Below are 19,977 nucleotides of genomic sequence, written 5' to 3'. Positions count from 1 at the left end.
CTTCATTTCACAGTCAAGGAAAATAAAATTTAGAGAATTGAAGACATTTGTTCAAGGTCACACAGCAAGAACACAGTAGAGTTAGGATTTGAACCCTGGAAGTACTCTTATTCACTGATAGCTTTTCTGTCTTCTTAAAGGAGATGAGAAAGTATTCTCCAGGACAAAAACTATTATTTCAATGTAAGAGTTCGCCTTTCTCCTTCTTGCCTGGATGGTATCCTGATCTATGGTTGCTTTTTGTTTTTTTGTTTTCCCAAGGAAGGCAACTTAAGGGTACTCCACAGCTTGGTCAATGATTCCTAGGGGTAGGGGACAGGTTGGGATGCTAAATACGAAAGCAGCAGTTGAAGGTACTGAGCATTTTTAGCCAAGAGAAGCAAAGACTTTCCACTTATTTGAGAAGAGGAAATTTGAGCTCTTCTCAAATAAGTGAAGGATTTACTGGCACAAAAATAGACTTATGGATTAGCATAAAGGAACAGAGAGTCTAGAAATAGATCCAGCTATACATAATTACTTAATATATGATGAAAGAAATTTTTCCGAACAAGAGGAAAAGGGAATATAATCTTGTAAGTGATGCTATTGTCACCACTTGATAGCAATTTGATGAAAAACCTCAGTTAGAATCACACTATATCCCACCTTTTAAAAAACATTAACAGTTGGAGCAAACACTTTAATACAAAAATTAAGTCAAAGACAACAATTAGAAACTGAAAATATGGTAGACAAATGTTAATAGTTATTGTGTATGTATACCCATAGCTTTGAATATAAAACCAATACAGTTATTAAGGAAACCATTAGAATCAGAAGAGATAAATGATCGGAGTGTGACTAGATAATTCATGCCAGAGTAAACACAAATAATGAAAACAAAACCCAAAAACATTTCTAACTTACTTATTAAGGTTACGTTAGGCTTTCTAAACATTAAAAGCAATGGCAGAAACTATAAAAGATAAGATAAATAGATAGAATTGCATAAAAATTCAAAGTTTAGGCAGAAAAAAGCAAATATCAAAATGGGGAATATGCAACATAGATGTCTTTTAAGTACTAAATATGCTTAAAAATAAATGGGAAAAGGGTATGAAATCTGGGCAACAAATATGAACAGATGAACAAAAGATTAAATATCAATGGCCAACTTCAATCCTACAAATAATCGAGCACAGTAAAATTGTATATTGTTGCAACCCACTAAAAAATACTAGAAATCAAGAAGCTTTATATATCAACACTTTTAATTCCAGGGGAAGCTGTCTTAAAGAAACAGTCCAAGAGGAAAAAGTTATACACAAGGATATATTTAATGCAGCGTTATTTAATGGTGGTAAAAACTCTAGAACTATAACCATTCCCCATTATAGAAATGCATAGTAAATTATGGCACTTTAACTCAATGGAATATAAAACTGTGAGTACTATGTTGAAACATGGCAAATTACTTATATTCTAAGTGGAAAAAGCAGACATACAATATTGAACGGTCATTATAATTAAACTATTTACTGTAAAAAAAAAAATGAAGTCGCTTTGAGAATGAAAGAAGGCGCTATTGTTTATGCAAGGACAACAGGCATTATTCAGGGCTATCCTAAGCAAATTGGGGTGTACGGTCACCCTACCTCTCCAACTGCATCTCCTCTCAATAACACTTATTTGCTCTGCCACAGCCACACTCACTTTGCGGCTTTGTCTTTAACACATCAAGTTTACTCTCCTGTTAGGTCCTTTGCATTAGTTTTCCTTTCTCCTTACAATTCTCTTCTCCTAAGATCTTTCATGGCTGACATCTCAACATTCAAGTCACTGCTCAAATGTCACTTTTTTATAATCTTTTTGTTTAAAATTTTTAAAACTTGTCTCTCCTTCAACACACTCCTAATGACTATCAATTACATGGTTTTATATTCTTTGTAGCCTTAGGATTATCTGAACTTAGCTAATGTAGTTATTAGTTTATATGATCATTTATTGACCTCTTTCACTAGAATGTCAGCTCCATAAGGGCAGGAACTTGGCCTGTTTTGTTTATACTATTTATATCTAGGCTTGCTCCTGGTACTGAAGAGGTAATTAATATTTTTAAAAGAAATACCTTAACTTTCTATGATTTTTAAATACAAGCTCCTCTTCTTGATAGTGATAGCTGTTATAGTTATTATATGAATGTGCTCAATGCAAAGAGGTTGTCGCTACAAAAATTGTTTGAAAGAAAGGTCAAGGTTAAGTTCCCCTATCTACCTGCTCAGGAGCTCAATAGGGATATGCAAAAGTCAGTCAAGTCCTTAATTATTGCCAACTTCAGGGAAAAACTGAAATAAACATTCTTAAATAAGATTAGAGGCTATGTCAATATAAATTAACCATGGTAGTATTATTGACCCTATTATTAAAACCATTACTACCACCTTAAAGTCCAGGCATCAATTGATATCTATGTGGTAATATTTATAACATGTACACCATGATAATCTGTCATATAGGTATCATTATCTAAATTTCACAGATAAAATAATTCATGTCACTCAGAATATTTTGTGACAGAGCCTTATTACAAAATCCACACTTCTTTCCATCTTATTCAATCAAGATTCTTTAATCCTTTAAAACATTATGTCCGACAATGCATTTGAAAGCATTTTCTTGCTGTTATTGTATGCTTTGGTCCTTTGCTCCCTGCACCCCTTTTCCCATTGCCTGGCTAGTTCGTATTCTTGGCATCCCCCAAATGATCCCGCCTCCAATCCTCACCCAGTGGAGGTTTGGGTTTATGTGCCTAGAAGGGCTTCCTCAGCATTCTATGCTTCTTTCATGATTGTTCTTAGCAGACTACTGATATCTGTCTTTACTGCTGGAATGTGAGTTGTGAAAGGGCATGAACAATGTCTATCTTCAGAGTACATAGTCAGTACTAAATAAATACGTCAATCAATAAATAAAATACTTTTAACTTAAAGGAATTGTGGAGGCACTTGGGCATGTTTAAAGACCCACAGGTCTGTATCACATGGAAGTAATGAAGGGTTTGGGAAGAGCACATGACACTCAGGTGCTTGCAGATTTCTCTGTCTGGAACCTGTCCCGGTGAGCTATGCACCAGGGCGTGGTTATCTCGGAGATTTCTCTTGGAGATATGCTAAAATTAAATTGATATCTATCTGGTAAATGGCTTTGTTGTCCTCGCTATTGAGGCCTTACAAGCGATGGATAAAACGGGAGATGCTAACGCTTAGGGGCAAGGCTCATTCTCCTCAAAGAGAAATACAGCAACCACCACCTCCTTCTCAAGGCCCAGAGACTGTACACAGGTCTTAGCAGCAATCCCAGGAGGCTGAGTTGGAAATTTAGACCTCAGTGGATTTCCCTGGAGTCTATTATTTCAAACAGCTCAATATAGGTCTCCCCATTAAAATTTTCTTGTAGCATTGATTAATTTTCTTCCATGCTACTTAATCCTGTTTATATAATTTTATACTATATTGTGATTATTTGTTTGATATCTGTTTCTGTAACTAGACTCTGATCTCTGTGAGGGCAGGGATTATGGCCGATTTAAATCACCCTATATATCTAGTACTAGACAGATGATAGATGTTTAATAGGTATTTGTTAAAAGAATGAATTATTTGATAAGACAGAGAGGCAATACCTCATGTGAAATTAACATAATAAGTATTAAAAGGAAGGTAAAGTAAGTAGAAAGAGCACAGATCTGTTTTGGATCTTGGAGCTATTACTTACAAATGTCATTACTTTAGGCAAATTACTCAACCCCTGTATCAATTTCATCACCAAAAGTAGAAATACTATTATCTCATTGAATCTTTGTAAAAATGAGTGAAATAATGCAGAGCAAAGCATCTGTAGTGTCCTTAGCACAGAGAGAGAGATGTGCCCTGAGTGTTTACAAATATTGTACACCTCCAAAAGCCCCTCTTCCTCTTTTCCCTTCTGTGCTTAGTTAACTGTGGAAGTTTGGAACACCTGAACATCATAAGGTGTAAAAATCTGTCAGAAGTGGAAATTACTCACAGGAGGAAACCCTTTTGCCCCTGAAATATCTTCCTCATGTGGCCAGAAATTCTCACCTCCCTATTCCAAATCTTAGACAAACATTTGGGACCTTTTGGTGTTCTTTGGTTCATTCAATGCGTATTTATTGAGCATCTATGATATACTGTCCACTGGGCTTGGCCCTGGGAATACACTGGTCAATTAGATAGATGTTCAGTCTAAGAGCTTTATTTATCCTATATAATAAAAGGCTAATATGCAAATTGACCAAACAGCAGAATGACCAGTCGCTATGATGCACACTGACCACCAGGGGGCAGATGCTCAATGCAGGAGCTGCCCCCTGGTGGTCAGTGCACTCTCACAGGGGGAGCACTGCTCAGCCAGAAGCCGGCTCATGGCTGGCAAGTGCAGCGGAAGCCTCTCCCACCCCCGTGGCAGGCGGACATCACCCGAGGGGTCCAGACTACGAGAGGGCACAGGCCAGGCTGAGGGACCCCCCTCCAGTGCATGAATGTCATGCACCAGGTCTCTAGTATTTGAATAAGTCCTAAAAGAACCTAGGGGCCTTAGTCACATATCACTGCAAACAGTAACAATGATAACTATCTGTTATTGTACACTCTCTCTATCCCCAGCCCTGGTCTAGGTATTTCTGATTCATAATCTTATTTAATCTTTATAAGGACTAAGAAAGGTAGACCTAACAGTTTTCATTTTTAGAAAAAAAACTGCAGCCATGCAGCTAGTGAGTGGCAGTGTTGGGGTTTGAATGCAGGTCTGTGTGACCCGACAGCCATGATTTTCCTTGTAGCAGCCCGTCTGCCAGCCAGTCACTTTTAATGGTATCATTTATTTACAAGTGATGACATTATTGTAGAATTTTCTTCTTTTTATTAGATTGTGCAATTTAGTAAACATGGTTCTTATAATTACTGATGTAAAAATATTGGCTCATAAATGCTGGGTTTTCTCTTGCACGTGAACACTGCTTGCCTGTGGTACAGAAATCTTTTAAAATTAACCTTAAAATGGATGCAAAATTCAGAATCCAGGAGTTTCCTTTTTTAGACCAGCAATGTCAAAGTCATGGATGTTGGACCACACAGAATCCTGGATGTATTTTTATTGGCCGATGTGCTTGATGACAGGTTTTGAAAAACAAAGATACTAGGCAGGCATTCTGCTTGGTCAAAATACCATCATTTTAATAGTCATTTAACACCTGGCCCACTTCATTTAGACCTATGAGAGATCCAAAGATTAATCCTACCCTGTGTCTGCTTTCTAGGAATTCACAGACCAATGAGGAATATGCTACTAGCAATGATATGAAGAGGATGATGATGATAGTGGTAGTAGTAGTAGTAATAATGATAATAAAAGCAAAGCATGCCATTAAAACTGTATGAACCAGTGTTCTGGGAGCTCAGCCTAGATTTGGCGCTCTTTCCTACTTCCTGTTCCAAACAAAGTGACAGAAGTGATGGGATATCAGGCAATTGCAGATAGGTTTTGGTCAAAAGAGACTTTTCAGAGCTTCCAGAAGGAATGCAGCCATTGGCTCATAAAGTCAGTCCTGAAAATTACTAAGTAGTTTAGACAAATTTCCCACCCAGTACTAAATGTTATGACTCCTCTGGCCTATGATTTTCTAGAATCTTACCCTCTGTCACTAAGCCGCCAGCCCAGGTTCAAAGGGATTACTCATTCTACAAAAGATGTCCAGAAATCTATGTCAAGGATATTGTCCAGGCTACCCTTAAAATGGCAGTGAGTAATGTGTACAAAGATATTTCCCTCAGTGGTATTTAAAAAGTTAAAATGTATAATAAAAAGAGAATAGTGAGGTAAACCTTGTCCATACATATAATGGAGTATAATGTCTTAAGATAACATTTGTGACATGCTTTAATTGCAAGGGTCATGCTAAGGGGAAAAAAGTAGAATATAAAATTTAAAGAAATGAGTAGTCTCAATTAGAAACAATACTTACAAAGGAGGAAAATATAGCCTGTAAGTAACAGATTGTAGGTGGTTTTATTCTTTTTTCTTATGTTTTGCTTTCCAATTTTTCTGCAGTGAGTATTATTCTTTTACTTAGAAGAAGATATCACTAAGCACTTAAGAGCAAATTCTCAGCTTTCAATCAAGCTCATTTTAAAAAAATATATTTTTATTGATTTCAGAGAGGAAGGGAGAGGGAGAGAGAAATAACAATGATGAGAGAGAATCTGCCTCCTGCACACCCCTCACTGGGGATCGAGCCTGCAATTCCTGGCCAGGAATCAAACCGTGACCTCCTGGTTCATAGGTAGGCGCTCAACCACTGAGCCTCACCAGCCAGGCACAATCAAGCTCATTTAAGAGCGGTTGTGTGAGTAGGGACTTGAAGGACTGAGTATTGTTCAATGAATTGCGTGAAATGCCAACAGCAGCCCTCTTTAGTTCTAGTTCTTAGAGTTTTGTCAAATGAGTTTGCAAGAGTAGACACAAAATCTTCTGGGGGGAAACACACACACACACACACACACACACACACACACACACACAAAGTAATCTCTGTCTTCTTCACTTAATGAAAAAAGAAATATTCTGCCCTTATATCTACTTCTAGACAACCACAAAACTGGAATATTATCACTGTTATAATGAGACAAACTCAATCACCATGTAAACCATCAGGGGTGTCCAGGCTGGCTCTGAATTTAGAGAAATGACGTGATTCTTGGTTATCTACCATAGGAACCAATAGCTACAATTCAGAGAAACTAGCTGGAGTACTGTATAAATTTTTAGCCTTCCTTCTATTATAACATCTCCCAGTGAGTTTTCATTCACAGAAGTATAACCTTATAGACCTATTATAAAAATCAGAGTACTTCTTACCAGCAACCTCTGGTTGGCATTTTAGGAAGTGGTTCCCATGTAACATAGAAGAAGCTGGTCTCTTTACATCCTATATAGTAAAAGGCTAATATGCAAATAGACCGAACGGTGGAACAACCAAACAACTGGCCGCTATGACGTGCGCTGACCACCAGGGGGCTTGTGCGGAACATGGTGGGCATCAGCTGCAGCAGGATGGTGGAGCAGGTGAATGGGGGCGCCAGACCCAAGTGGGGTACCAATCGCTGTCATCAGGGCTAGCTTCTGGTGGTTACTGAAAATTCTTTGCTCCCGCGCACCGCGGTCCCACCCGGTGCTCACACCTGCTGCCAGCACCGGCCCCACTCGCACCTGCAGCCAGCGCTGGAGCCACTGCTCACACCCACTGCTGGTGCCCAGCGCCGGTCCCAATTGCTCAGCGCCATCAGTGGGTGCGAGTGGCGGCTGCCAGCCCTGATTGCCCCTGAGGGCTTCTCTACCTCCCCCTGTTCCCGAGGAGCAATCGGGGCACCAGTCCCACTTGCACCCGCTGCTGGCACCAGCCCCAATTGCTCTGCGCCATCAGCAGGTGCAAGCGGGGCTGGTGCCATCAGTGCATGGGAGCAGGGGCTGCTGGCAGACAGGGGACCGGGGCCGCAGCAGGAGGGGCTGGGTGGGGGCGCAGAGGATGGACCAAGACCCAACCCTGTGCCTACCACAGCCTGCGGCCCACAGTTCCTTTCAGGGTGCACAAATTCATGCACTGGGCCCCTAGTTTTTTAAATAAGCAGGCACAAGCAGTACAAGAACATTATGTCACTGTCATTGTGCTAGGAACCTTTATAAATACAATGTTCTAAATTCAAACATTCATGTTCTAGAAAGAGTACCCATTTACCTTCACAAATGGTTTTAGATGTACCCAATTTAGGAGCTAGCACATCAGCTATATTCAGCTGTATACTTCTTGATTATGAATTCATTTAATTTCCCAACTTAAATTAAAAGCTCTTTGAGAATAACAAATACTATTTCATGATTAAAAATTGAGTGGCAGTTCAATGTGAAGGTTCTGCTGGGCCTTTAATATATATCATCTCTAGGATTTGCAACAATTTTGTGAGACAGGTTAAATTCACACTTAAATGAAGAAACTGAGGCTCAGAAAGATTAAATTATTTGCCTAAGGCCACACAGCCATTAAGTGGTGGAGTCAGAATTCAAATTTGGTTCTGATTTATAGTCCAGTTTTATTTCAATTTTCCCATTTTGCTGATGTCTAATCTTTAGATTATTTAGATTGTCTTATTCAGAACTTCTATTTTATACCCTGAGAAACTGAGACATGAGGAATTAAATGGCCTGCCGAGTTCATGTGAACAAAAAACAAACTCAAATCTGAATCAGATTAATTGCCTCTATTTGTTGTTTTTTAAATTATGACCTTTGCAACATTATATTAACCTCTGATAACATATCATACTTTAATTTTTGTATTATTTTGAATTGATATGAAGTTAAAAATATTTTACGATAATGTCATTTTTCTGAATTTTAGATCATATTAAAGTCACAAATACACTTCCTTTTCATGTGGGGAAACTATACAGAGGTATAAACATGCAGTGGGAAGGATTCAGAGCCATTAGTCATTAGCCACTTTGGCACAATTGTGGTCAAATTTCCATCCAGAAACAAAATGGGAGAGATCTCAAGGGATCAGTAGCCAAAGTACTCCAAGAAGTTTCCTCAAGCTTCTTGGCCTGTTAGTCCCTTTTATTCCATTTAAATTTTTTTTAGGAAGGGAAATTAACATTCATTCAAGACCTTATACATGCCAGAGACTGTGCTAAGCACTTTCATAGACATTATGTTATTAATCCTTGCAATTAATCTCAGGGATATAATTTCCGTTTTACAAAAGTTAAATAACTTTTTCAGAGTGACTACACTCATCTCTGAAGCCATGTCTCTTTTATCCATACCATACTTCTCTCTAGAGAGAAATAGATATTGTATAAATGTCTTGTATTAAACAGGCTGCTCTCTATTAGCTAACTGGGATATGTAAGACCTTATTTGGAACCTGATATAAATAAACTATAATAATTCTTATGAGATTTGAACACTGACCAAATAGTTGATAAAATTAATTTATTTTTTATTTTTTTGGTGTTTAACAGTATTGTGGACATGTTTTAAAAAGTCCTTGTAGATATATACTTAAATATTTGTAGATGAAATAATATAATGTCTTAATTTGTTCAAAATAACCTACTGGAGGGGGAAGAAAAGTGACCTTAATAATAGTTATAGCTGGGTGATGGGTACGTGGGAGTTCATTTCTGGTACATTATTCTCTTCGAATGTGTATGCTTTCCATAGTAAAGAGTCTTGGGTTTTTTTTGTTTACTTTTTAAATATATCTTTATTGATTTTAGAGAGGAAAGGAGAAGGTGAGAGGGATAGAAACATCAGTGATGAAAGAGAATCATTAATTGGCTGCCTCCTGCACACCCCACACTGGGGATTGAGCCCAAACACAGGCCATATGCTCTGACTAGAAATCAAACCATGACCTCCTGATTCATAGGTTGACACTGAACCACTGAGCCATGCCAGCTGGGCAAATCTTGGGTTTAAGTAACACCTTTTCAGTTAGTAAAAGTGTGACCTTGAATAAGTTACTTTCTGAGACATAGCTACTTAGTCACAAAATGAAGCATCCTTACTTGTAGAACTGTAATGTGGACTCAGTGAGGTACTATGTGCAAATATACACCATAGTGCCCTATACATTCTAAGTTCTTTACAACAGTGCTAGTTCATATTGTTACAAAAACAAATGATCTCTGTTTTCATTCCCTTGCTCTCACAACTTAGCCAGAGATAACTTACAATATTCAGTTGAATCTGATATTGGCCAAGAGCCAAAGATGAACGATATAAAACTCCTGTGTACCTGGTCATCTACAGAGCACCTCTGTGGAAGAATGTCATCCTTTTCCAGTTTCTCCTTTGCCAAGACCTCTTGTTTTATGAACAAATCATATGCCACTTTGTACAGCTCTTTTTATAACCAGTTTATCGATGCATTGGCTATATAGCTTTATTCTTTAACTACTGCTTCAAATATTCTCTACTGTGTTTCCCTGCCCCATCCCAGGATGATAAATTGGGCTGATCTATATATTTTCAGGTCACTTTCAGGTATCAGAAAGGTGTTTTTTTTTCTAGGTATTAAAAAGTTCAGTCTACTTTAAACATATATTTCCACTTAGATCCAATTCAATCTCTGTCTCAGTTCAGTTTTGAACTAAGTGATGAAGAAGCAGAAATAACGTTGATGCAATAATTTGCACAAGATCAGTACTTTAAGTCTTAAATTTTTTTATAAAAGATAAACTAGCCCTAACCGGTTTGGCTCAGTGGATAGAGCGTTGGCCTGCGGACTCAAGGATCCCAGGTTCGATTCCGGTCAAGGGCATGTACCTTGGTTGCGGGCACATACCCAATAGGGAGTGTGCAGGAGGCAGCTGATCAATATTTCTCTCTCATCGATGTTTCTAACTCTCTATCCCTCTCCCTTCCTCTCTGTAAAAAATCAATAAAATATATATTTTTAAAAAAAGATAAAATTAAAATTCTAAAGTTGTGATAATAATACATTTGTTACTGCCCAGAATTCATGGCTCAGTGGTTGAGCATTGACCTGTGAACCAGAAGGTATCAGTTCAATTCCTGGTCAGGGCACATGCCCAGGTTGCAGGCTAGATCCCTGGTGTGGGATGTGCAGGAGGCAGCTGATCAATGATTCTCTCTCATCATTGATGTTTCTATCTTTCTCTCCCTCTCCCTTTCTCTCTGAAATCAATAAAGATATATTAAAAAAAAATTTTTTTACCATTACATGGCACTATATAATCTACAGAATATGTTCAAAGTCATCTCAATTTCATAACTGCTAACTAGAAAAGGTAGGTAATTTCATATTATTTTCATACAAGGAAACTAAACTCAGAAAAGTAACTTTTCTAGGACTTCACACTTATGATGACAGGTGTGATGTCTAAAACACATCTAATGACTCCCCCTTTTCTGTACTTTCCACTATATAGTTCAGGTATTTCTTCTATAGATTCTCTCCTGTATGCGTCTATACCACCTTTTTACTTCACTTGACTTACTGGAATTCATTTATCTGTCTTTCTCATTAGGTATAAATTCCTTGAAGTCTCCAGTGGTATCTTAATGTTGATTCTACAGTGACTACACAGTGCTTGGCACATTTATTCAATAGTTATTTATTTTGTAGGTTAATCACTATTAACTGTTCAATGCTTTCAATAGCTTAATTTCTTATTCAGAGGTTCCACCATGAATGGGATTACTACTGTTTAGAGACTAAAGTGTTTTATGAACCATTGATTTCTCATGAAAGGGATGATATTGTACATTTTTAATAATAAAGCATTATGTTATATTTTTTACATATATAGTCTTCTTTTTTCTTTTCAAGAATTCTGTGAACTACTATTTTAAATGAAAACTGAGGCTGAGAGTTTAAACAATTATCCAAGATCATAAAACTAATAAGCAATGGAACTGGCGATTTTTATCTAAGTACTAATGGCCCGGTGCATGGATTTGTGCACATTGAAAGGAAATTAACCTCTCTGGTTCCAGGGTGCGTTACCCTAGAACTGCTGCTGCCAAGTCACCACAGCTCAGCAGTAAACCAGATTTGGGGCCGACAATACCCCAGCAACAACATGACCCAAGGCTGAAGGTGGAATCGCACGGCCCCCACGAGGAATAGGGCTCTCTCCTCTCTGGTTCTGGGATGTGTCACCCAAAACCGCTGCTGCCAAGTCACTGCAGCTCGGCAGCTCCTGTGTTGAGCGTCTGCCCCCTGGTGGTCAGTGCGTGTCATATATACTGGACGGTCGGATGGTCGGACAGTTGGACGTTGGACGGTCACGTAGCTTGTTATATATATAGATATCTAGCTTGAAAATTCTTGTTTACATTTCCTCTAATTTCTTTTGAGCCAGTTGAAACATTGGTGAGGGCTGAGGAATTTTCCCATTTACAAATAAAAAAATGAGGAAACATTAAATAGTTTTCATCTCATTCTGAGGAAAAATACCTTTATAAGTATTTAAAAGAAAAATTAACAATTTTGTATAGAATTTAAACTTATTTTTTTATAAAATGTTTCATGAGCAAGAAAGTACCTTATGTATACATTTAAAAAACACTTGAACTTCTGCAATAAACAAAATTGATAGTCTTCCATTAACTTACAGCATCAAATTCCAAACAATTCCATCAAGAAGAAGTTGCTAATTGAGTCAGACTTGTGCAGTCTTTTGGTACATTAAAAATAAAATATTATATTAATAAGCATGTCAACTTTATTGATAATGCTTAATGGGCCTCCAATGAGGCATTTCACTAATAATTCAAGATTGCATTTCAGAAATAAACTCACTAATCATAAATTAATAAGACCAATGCAAAATATAAAACACCACAGATTCCTGTACCACCAGAGTCTACTATTTTAAGAAACCTTCAACTGCCCTAAACATCCTGAAATATGAAAGAGCAGAAATATTAGGGCCTACTTGTGTGAATTAGAGAAAATTCATCCAGGCTCCAAAGCACATTTAACATGTTAATGATTTGCAAAAAACCTGTTTACATTCAGCTCCTCAAAAGTTCATAGTCTTTCAGAGCTTAAGAGATAATAAACAAGATCCAAAGAAAGGATAAAAAAGTACATTTAAAGTGACAGATTTCCATTTTCAGAAAGTCACTATATGATCAAGAATGAAAAAAAATAGGATTCATTTAATAGATCTATAATAACTGTAGACAAATTTAACTGATTTGTGTACACTCTCCCTTTAATGAGTAATACTTCATAAAAATGAAATCTTTGTTAATTAAGAGAGACCTACTTTCTATAAAAAGTTCACCAATTATTCTTAGCTATATTGAGCTTGAAGGCCACTTGGTGAATGAGAGTATTCTAAGTAATTTAGAACAAAAGGAAATAGATTGTTCACCTAAAAATTATCCAACAAATGGTTAGAAATACAGTGCATTGTCTTCTAAAAAAATAAACAATTGGTGGTTATACAGTTGGGCATCTTTGTAAGAAATACAGTGAAGTAAGGCAGTTGAGATATCCAGAGAAGGCATAAGAATTATAAATTATCTGACTTGCATGCTTTAAGTTAACTGATCAGAGTATAGAACATCTCTTTAATGTATTCACAGGCACCTTATTATTAAAGTGTCAAACCTCTTTGAGGATTCTTCAGTAATTTGCTATTCCATTTCTGTTTCATTCATTAAGTAGCTTCTAAAGCACCCCCAACATTCCCATTTGTGAAGTTCTCAATGATTCAAGCTGTGAGCAACTCAAACTATTTTGATTCACTTAAGAGAGCACAAGTTATCTTTAGAAACCAACTGTAAATGAGAAATGCAGTGTTATGGTCCCTTCACTGTGTGAACATGTTAAAATAATTCCATAGCTCAAGAGACCCATCACCTAAATGAGTGGTACACATAGCTGCCATAGGCTAGGTTTACATCACTTCTTTGAATTATTAATAACAATTCTTGAAAATAGGTAAAAACAATTATGATTTTACTTAGTAAGAGATGAAAGGGAGGATACTCATATGAGTAGATTAAAAAGCACTCTTAAAGGTACTTTATATCTTTACTGGAAATAAATTATAAAATCTTCTTTAGTGTAGTTTTTCTTTCCTGTTAAGTAACATAAAGATATTTATAGCAATGTTAATTGTTCACAGGTTTCTAGTAGAAGATTTAATTTCTTGATATAATTAACAAGGTACATACAACTGATTCTTGTTAGAACAAATATTTAATTGACAAATATTATAGAGTATCTACTATAAAAGCCATCATAGAGATATGAAAAAGGTCATTAAAATATCTGCCCTTGTGGACAGCGCTTTCATATTGTAGCTATGTCTTTAAGATAAAAATGTTCCTTAATATACTGTATTTTTATGTATTGGAAGGATGGATTAGGTAACTTATATGGTTCCCTTCCAGTTCATATACTCTATTAATTATATGAGTTAACCACTGGAATAGTAGAAATATCAATCATTTATTAATTTATCTCTGTATCATTTGATATTTTATGCGATTTAATGTTTATATCTACTAAATATAACTGAAATGGACATTGTCAATTTCAATGTTAGATTAACTGAATATGATTCCTTCTAAAAGAACTTTCTTATCTTCCTAAATAATCACAAATCTTAGGAGCATAGAAATCACTCAACATAACGAAAAAGACCTTTAGAATGACATTAAAATATACTACTCTTGTGAATTAGGAAACTGCGCATTTGATATTGATGTTAAACTCCCCACGAAGCTCCTCAGCAATGTTTGGAATCCATAACCATGTGCAACCCAATAGAAAACCTATAGGTTGCCCAGGACAACATTTCTAATCACGTTATCCTGGGATTCATATATGGGATTCATAGCCTCGCAAGACAAAGCAGAGCACTTCACAACTACAAGTCTCTGCAGTCTGCAGAGGCTACCTGGTGTTCAGAAAAATCCCGGAATGCCTGTTTTCAGAATGGGATAGCAAGACCAGGTGTCATCTGACACAACAGCCTTTGTTAGGAACAGACTATCCAAGAGAGAGCTCAGTCCAATTCAGCAGGTTTGCCAAGATGGGAGGGGTGGAATTCACTTGTTAATTGGTGAATGTGTTGAGAAAGGCATCACCTTACTTCCTCAACAACTTCCATGGGGATTGGCTACTCTCTCAAATGAGAGACTCAGACTCTGTCTTCCACCAGCCTTCCCTAATGCCTCAGCTTTCTTAGGTAAGAATTCCTGGCATTTCCCTCAAGGGGACAGTTGTGGTTAGTTCTGGTTATCTTTCTGAGTGCCTGAGAGATTGCATTTTGGGAGAAGGAACAGGAAGACCTGGATTATTTTAAAACCGACTAGAAGGTTATTATATAGACACTCGGGAAAATGTTTTTGGAAGAAAGGGAGAAATAGAGAGAGCAAGTGCGAGAAAAGGAGGAGGAAAGGAGGAAAGAGGAGAAGGCTCACACAGGCAGGTCTTATTGCCAGTGTGGCAGTCCTCGTCCAGCAAGACAGAGAAGGAAGCTGTGCAGCAAGAGCTGCGCACGCCCTTGAAAGGCTTTAAAGGTTTTAGAAGCTGCGCTGCTGGCCTCTGTGGGCCTGGTCAGGTTGAAGCAGTCAGGCGTTCTTCTCTCAGGCCTCCTGCCCCCCCACCCCTCCATCTTTTCGGAAGGTGGCTTCCTCTGGAGGGTTGCCAGGAAGCCAGAGACAGGCATCTTGGAGTTGGGTTCTGCCTTCTAGGAGGCAGAGGAGCTGGCAGAGCACTGGGGTGTGTGCCCTGCAGCTTCCTCACCCCACAGTGTCTCAGTGCTTGAAGCTGCAGCAGCTTAGGAGGAGGCCAGAAGGCAGAAGAATGGGCATGGCGCCTGCAGTGTCTCTGAAGGCAGGGTGCCCTGAAGAATTCTGGAAACACCGCAGGGTAGGGATGGAGAGGGCCTGGGCAGTCCTCAAACAGGAGCTGGAGATCTAACTGGTTCGCCAGTTCTCTCTAAAACCTCCAAAGATGTAAAAAAAAAAAAAAAAAAAAAAATGACTGTGGTGCAGAGGAGCCCAGGAGGCCAGACTAAACATCTAAAGAGATGCATCTGTTAGAGGTGAGGGGCAATAGAAAAGAGACCTCACAAGAAGAGGCAGAGAAGTGCGATGGTGTGAAAAGAAACCCTTGGGACCTTTTGGAAAGATGTTTTGGGAGCAAATAAGTACTTATTTGACAATTTTCAGCAATGCCACTGAGGATGTTAAAGGTGCAGAGAGAAGGGATCAGTCCCATTCAACATTACTTTGTAATTGTCTATTCCAGAGGCTAGAAGTTAATTGAATTTTCCCTAGCTCGTGGCTCTGCGCCTCCATTCCTCATCTGTACAAACCAGGTATTTGGACTAGATGCTTTTGAAGGTCTGGGCCAGATGCGATCCTCTATAACTGTCAGCCTGTGAAGCAGAGTATCTGAGACCAAACGTCTCTGAACTTTAGTACCGAATTCTCCCTCTTCCTCCGCCAGTCATTTACCAACGCGGTACACACCTGCACGGCTCCTGGAGCCGGCTCAGCTCTCAGTGATGACAAGGAGTGTGGCTCGATTGTGACAAATGATTGCTCCTTCCGCCCTGAAGTAAGGAAGAGAGGAACAGAGAAGGCAGTCTCATTTATACTTTGGGCTCCCAAGGAGAGGTTATTCTCGAATTTTCTATTTCAAATTTCATACACTTAAATAAATTATAAATTCCTTTGAGTAGGTTCTAAATAGTTGGACTGACAAACGGTTAAAGAGCTCTATCATGATCTGCCCCATTTTTGGGGGAAAAAAATTCTTTCATTTCGTCCCAGAAATGGAACCTGCTTTTTCCACGGAAATCCAGCACCCTGGCCATCCTCTGCTCCTGTCTGCCTGCCTCAGACCATTCTGCCCGCCGGCGTCAGTGCAGCATTTTCTGGGGTTATTAAACACCCAAGCTCCATGTGGGTGCACTCTTGGGTGAGGTGTTTAGTGATGTGGAAGCCACCCCCCCCCCCGACACACACACACACACACACACACACATACACACACACGCACAACACCACCACCACCACCACCACCACCACCACCACCATCACTCACACAGGCAGGCACTTTTGATGGTAGTGGAGATCAAATGTGTTTTCACAAGAGTTTCCTTTTTAATTTGTCTCAACCTCAAATTTATTTAAAATTTTTTAAAATGATTATGTAGGAATACAACTCCCTTGCTCCTCTTGTCTCGAAGTTGGACGCGACACAGAGATAGCATGCACCTGTTTTCTACACCCACTGCATTTCCATTTCACTGTGGTCTCCAAAATACGGGCAGGAGGGCAACTCTAGAAAAATGGATGCCCACTCTGGCATCTCCCAGGGCACGGATCCGCGCAGTGCAGCGCCGAGCGCTTGGACGGAGCCTCGCCGTTTCCTCCCGCAGCCCCCTCCCCCATTCACCAGCACCTCCGATTTCCACAGGGGCGGGCGGGGGGGGTGGGGGGGTTTGACCTTGCAGAGACTTCTCCCGTTTCTGGGAAGGAACAATCCATTTTAACAAAAAAAAAAACAACACAAAACGACCTTTCCTCTTCTAAAGGAACCCTGCCAAACGTTCCCCATCCCCGCATTCCCCAAGGCCAATCCCGGGTGCAAAGGCAGGTAACTAGTTTGGGTCTGACTCCCCATTCATTCGGTCTCCGACTCCGTTCCGCACAGCGGGCTGACTGTGCGGTGGAATATCTTTCCTTTTTCTCACCATTCACCATCGTGACGACAAACCAAGAAGGAAAAAATTAGCCACTCGTTTCTACAGACGGAGGGAAATGCGCTTGTTTTGCGTCTCGCTGTGTGGTTCTCAGCACTTACACCCGCTGGGAAGCCAGCCCTGATGCCCACACCATCTCGCCCGCTGAGTTTTACTCGGCGAACACCTTCACGGCTCCTCCACGGCGGGGAAAATGGGGCACTCACCCCACGAATGACAGGTTGCTACTTGACGGCAACCGCTCAGTTAGTTTGATCAGCAACCGGAAAACTTCACAATCGGCCAATTAGTTCCTTAAATCTCTATTAAGGAAATCCTACGATTGATAAGACTTCAACTAAAAAAAAAAAAAAAAAGCACCTCCGTTTCACCTTTCTTAAATCTAGCCTAAGACACCCCTCCAAAACACGCCGCGTAGAAACACCCCCTTCCCCCACCCCATTCTTCCAAAAACAGCCCCCCTGGGACTAACAGTGCCTTCAGCGAGCCAGCATCGACCAAAGCAACTGTCACCACGCATGCAGACGCGTCTGTGTGCAAAGCAGAGTGTGTGGCGATAGCCAAAGCACCCCCCAGGCAACTGGCTGCGCTCCACATGCAGAAAGGCAACGAAGATTGTGTTTTCCACTTACAGTTACAGCGCTGCGCACGGCGACTGAACGGAAACGGTCACACTCAGCAGTTCTTTCTCTCTTTCTGTGGAATTCGAGCAAAAGGTTTAAGGCGTCTCCGTGGTGAAGCCGCGCTCTGGTCCCCCCCACTCCGGAGCTCTCGGCTGCTTAAATCCCCCTGGAATCGCGCCTTCCCAGCCCGGCGGCCGCCGCTGCACGCTCGGGTGAATCGCTGCTGCGGATTGGGGATCCCATAGAAAACCTGGGGCCGCTGGAGCTGGCTGCGCAGGCGCGCGAGCGGCCGCCTCGCCAGGCACCGGCTCCCGGTCCTCCTCCCCCGCCCCCCCGGCTCCGCAGCCCCGGCTCGGAGAGCTCGGGAGCCGCTGACCAAAAGCTGCCTGGCATTGGCGCATGCTCAGTTGGAGGGGCTCGGAGTTTCCGCGGGGAAATTCCATTCTCCAGATTTTAGCAGACACTCGGAAGGAAAGTAGGTAGGAAAAAGGTGCCTGGCTACCCGAGCAGCGGCACCTGGAGAGGGGGGTGCGGGAGGGTGACTTGGGTGAGTCTGGTGGTGAAGGGCTGAGGCCAGAGATGTGATGTGACACGTGGATCCTGCTTTTCCCACCGCTCGCAGCCCTAGAGAGCCCCCAGCCCAGCCTTTGTCAGGAGCAAACTGCAGAAACCCCGTTCTCAGAAGGAAGCGTTCCCAGCAATCTGGGGGCCCATCACCTGGGCTCCCCAAAGGAACCCTCCTGGTGGTGCCTTTGCGTGGGCCACTTCATCCTAGAGAACTGGGAGCCAGGCCCCGGAGTATCCCAGTGCCCAGGATGGTCCAGGCCCAGACAGGCGATGGAGAAACGGGTGTTCAAAGGAGCTGGGTCCGAGGCTTGCCCTGTGTGACCTTGAGCAAATCATGCTAACCATCAACAAATGTTTAACAGTGCCTTCTTTATGCACTTCTTTATTGCTGATTGGGTGTGCTTTCGAATATGCTTTTAGTGAGACGTGGGGGGTGGGAAGCCAAGGGGGGGATGACTCACCCTTGGAATTCAGGGTTGAGGGCTTGAACTAAGGGATCATATACCGCGCCCCCCCTTCCTTTTCTGTCCTTGAACAATGTATGTTTGCCAGCCTCCTCTGCTCCCCACTGGCCTGCCAAAGCCTAGAAGACTTGGCAAAGAGCGCTGCCCAGTAAATGTTTGGTTGCTTCCCTACCAGGAAAAGCAAGGAGAATTCACTGATGTTTCCAAACCTAATCAGTTTCCTCAAGTGTGTATGCTTGTACTTTCATTCATTCAACAATTATTCACTGACCGCCTTCCTACTGACTCTCAGGCACTGTTCTATGCGTTGGAAGGAATGCAGTGAACAAAACCCCTCCTGAAGTTTACCTTCGGGCGGGGATTTTATTCTAAAGGGAGGAAAGTTCTGGGGCCCAGTGAAGATCGATGTCCTCCTGAAGCAGACAGCTTTACAATTTGCCAAGAGCCTTCGCACACCTCACCACCCCCAGGAAAGAGGCTGAGTTAACCTTTGGTGCTGAGGACGCCAAGAGCATCTCCCAGGGCAAATGGGCTCTAGTCCAGTGATTTTCAACTTTTCCCATCTTGTGGCATATATAAACTGATTACAAAGTTCTGTGGCACACAATGGAATACTACGCTGCTATAAAAAAGAAGGAATTCTTACCGTTTGCAGCAGCATGGATGGACCTGGAGAGCATTATGCTGAGTGAAATAAGCCAGTCAATGAAAGAAAAATACCACATGATCTCACTCATTTATGGATAATAAAGAACATTATAACCTGATGAACAAAAAGATAGATACAGAGGCAGTAAAGCATCAAACAGACTGTCAAATTACAGCGGGAAGGTTGTGGGGGTGGGGGGGGGGGAATAAGAGATCAACCGAAGGACTTGTATGCATGCATATAAGTATAACCAATGGACGCAAGACACTGGGGGGGGGGTGAGGGCATATATGGGAATGGGGTGGGCGGGCAATGGGAAGATATGTACACATGTAATACCTTAAGCA

At 40.8% G+C, this 19,977-nt stretch overlaps 1 protein-coding gene across 1 annotated transcript in view; it reads right to left on the bottom strand.

Annotated features, from left to right (window-relative positions):
• Nucleotides 1-18,210, bottom strand: part of VSNL1 (visinin like 1) — a 59,431-nt gene extending 41,221 nt beyond the window's left edge. The window contains exon 1 of the mRNA XM_079792904.1: nucleotides 17,960-18,210. The gene's annotated coding sequence lies outside the window, so the exon portion shown is untranslated. The remainder of the gene's footprint in view (nucleotides 1-17,959) is intronic.
• Between the last annotated feature and the right edge of the window lie 1,767 nt (nucleotides 18,211-19,977).

Source organism: Cnephaeus nilssonii, assembly GCF_951640355.1.
Source record: "Cnephaeus nilssonii genome assembly, chromosome: 15".
Lineage (NCBI taxonomy): Eukaryota > Metazoa > Chordata > Mammalia > Chiroptera > Vespertilionidae > Cnephaeus > Cnephaeus nilssonii.
The sequence above is the reverse complement of the archived record's forward strand: the minus strand, read 5'-3'. Positions and strand labels throughout refer to the sequence as shown.